Here is a 3,080-nt window from a genome sequence, read left to right as displayed (position 1 = left end):
TAGAAATAAATTAGAAGGAAGAAGAGAGAAACTGAAGAATGCAAAAGAATAAAAGAGAAATACAAGAACGAGCTGATACCATCAGGAGAGGAAACATAAGAATAATGGGCATTATCAACACGAGGGAAAGGAGCAGGGACAGGAAGCATTTCCAGACAAATAGTTGATGAGCATTTCCCAAATCTAAGGAATGAGCTGGAGCTTGGAATTCAAGAAGTCAATTGGATACCCAATAATCTCAACCCAAAAAGGTCTTCACCAAGACATATTGTATTAAAATTATTAAAAATCAGTGACTGTCTACAGCCATGCCACCCTGAACAACCCCGATCCCGTCTGATCTTGGAAGCTAAGCAGGGTCAGGCCTGGTTAGTACTCGGAGGAGAGACCACCTAGGAAGACCAAGTGCTGTAGGCATAAAAAAGAAATAAGGGTTTGTAAGCAGACAAGGTCCTGGCAATCTGTGAGGTCAATCAAGGGTTGCCTCACCTAAAAAAAAAAAGAAAAAATTAAAAAGAAAAATCAGTGACAAAGACAGAATTCTCAGGGCAGCCAGGGAGAAGAAGACAGTACTATAAAGGAAAACTCATTAGATTACCATTGGACTTCTCAGCACAAATCTTACAAGCCAGAAAGAAGTGGAATCAAATATTTAAACTATAAAATGAAAGGAACTACCAGCCTAGAATAATGTATCCAGCTAAGCTCTACTTTAGATATGAAGGAGAAAAAAAGACCTTTCCAGACATAAAAATTGAGGGAATTCTTCACCATGAGGCATGCACTACAGAAAATATTGAAAGGGGTCAGCTCATGTAAAAAAAAATGACAAAAAAGAATACATAATTAGGAGTAAGGTGACTAGCAGGCTGATAAAAGCAGAGGAGTGCAATCCTTACTAGAACACGACATTATAAGCTTAAAATAAGAGATTTGCTATAGTGAGATGGTAGTGAATGTTCAGCAAATTGAGACAACAATGACTGAAAAGAGGAGGATTTGAGGATCCAAATTAGCAAAGAGAAATGGAGATAAAGTATATATCTGTATAACTATCCCTTATATATTCGTAATGGTAACCACAGGCCAAAGATTCAGAACCGAAGTATATAGTATAAAACAAGAAGGACCGGAGGAAAAATCCACAAAAGCCAACCAAAATAAAGAAAACAGACACAAGGACAAGGAAGCAATGGAAACACTGAGCTACCAGAAAACAAAAGATAAAATGGCTATAAGAAGACCTCATATTTCCGTAATCACCCTAAATGTAAATGGACTGAAGTCACCAATAAAAAGACACAGAGTTGCAGAATAGTTCAAAAAACAAAACCCAACCGTATGCTGCCTCCAAGAGACACATCTCAGCTCTAAAGACAAATATAGATTCAAAGTGAAAGGGTGGAAAATGGTATTTCAAGCTATTGGCATTCAGAGAAAAGCGGGAGTAATGGCACTAATATCGGACGAAATAGACTTCAAAATAAAAAAAGTAAAGAAAGATATGGAGGGACACTTCATAATGATAAAGGGAATCATGCACCAAGAAGACATAACACTTATTAATATCTATGTTCCCAATTAGAGAGCCCCGAAATATGTAAAGCAATTACTAACAGAACTAAAGGGAGAAACAGACCTAATCACTATCATAGTAGGGGATATAAATACACCTCTGTCGAATATGGACAGATCATCCAAATAGAAAATCAATAGGGAAATAACATCCTTAAATGAAACATTAGACCAACTGGACATAATTGAAATTTACAGAGCCATTCATCCCAAAACAGCTGCTTATACATTCTTCTCTAGTGCACATGGAACTTTCTCAAGGATTGACCACATACTGGGACACAGAGATAGCCTCAGCAGATGTAAGAGAGTCGAAATCATACCAACCATACTCTCTGATCATAATGCTTTGAAACTAGGGATCAGCTGCAAAAAGAAAGCAGGAAGAACCACAAATACATGGAGATTAAACAACATACTACTGAAGAATGACTGTGTCACAAAAGAAATAAAAAGACAGATCAAGAGATACCTAAAAATGAATGATAATGATAGTACAACATATCAAAACTTTTGGGACATGGCAAAAGCAGTCATAAGAGGAAAGTTCATATCATTACAGGCATACCTCCAAAAATAAGAATGAGCCCAAATAAACAACCTAACGTTTCATCTTAAAAACTAGAAAAGGAAGAACAAATGAGGCCTAAAGTCAGCAGAAGGAAAGAAATAATCAAATAAATGAGCAGAAATAAATGAAAATGAAAACAAACAAACCATAGAAAAAATAAATGCAACAAGGAGCTGGTTCTTTGAGGAGGTTAATAAAATTGACAAAACCTTGGCTAGACTCACTAAAGAAAAAAGAGAAAGGACACAAATAAACAAAATCAGGAATGAAAGAGGGGAAATTACGACTGACATCACAGAAATACAAAGTATCATACAAGAATACTATGAAAAAGTATAAAACACCAAATTCAATAATCTAGAAGAAATGGACCAGTACTTAGAAAAATACAGCCTTCTTAGACTGAATCAAGAACTGGAAAATCTAAATAGACTGATCAACAGTATGGAAATCAAACAATCATCAAAAACCTATCAAAAAGTAAAAGTCCAGGACCAGATGGCTTCAGCAGTGAATTCTACCATCAGTCAAAGAAGATTTAATACCTATTCTCCTCAAACTCTTCCGAAAAATTGAAGAGGAGGCAATACTTCTCAACTAATTTTATGAGGCAAATATTACCCTGATACCAAAACTTAGTAAAAAAAAAAAAAAAAAAAAAAAAAAAAAAAAAAAATATTCAGTGGAGAAAGGAAAGCCTCTTCAATAATTGGTGCCGGGAAAATTGAAAGGCTTTCTGCAAAAGAATGAAACTAGACTGTTGTCTATCACGACACAAAAATTAACTCAAAATCGATTAAAGACCTAAATTTAAGACCCAAAACAATAAAATGCATAGAAGAAAACATAGGAACTAAACTCCAAGACCTTGGAGTTAAAAGAGGATTTTATGAATTTGGCCTCAAAAGCAAGGGAAGTAAAGCTAAAATAAATT

The 3,080-nt window shown here is 35.2% G+C and overlaps 1 pseudogene; it reads left to right on the top strand.

Moving 5' to 3' along the window:
* The first annotated feature begins 298 nt into the window (after nucleotides 1–298).
* Nucleotides 299–417, top strand: LOC120591944 (uncharacterized; annotated as a pseudogene).
* Nucleotides 418–3,080: the final 2,663 nt, after the last annotated feature.

The sequence above is a fragment of the Pteropus medius genome, unplaced genomic scaffold (assembly GCF_902729225.1).
Source record: "Pteropus medius unplaced genomic scaffold, Ma_sr-lr_union100, whole genome shotgun sequence".
Classification (NCBI taxonomy): Eukaryota; Metazoa; Chordata; class Mammalia; order Chiroptera; family Pteropodidae; genus Pteropus; species Pteropus medius.
The sequence above is the reverse complement of the archived record's forward strand: the minus strand, read 5'-3'. Positions and strand labels throughout refer to the sequence as shown.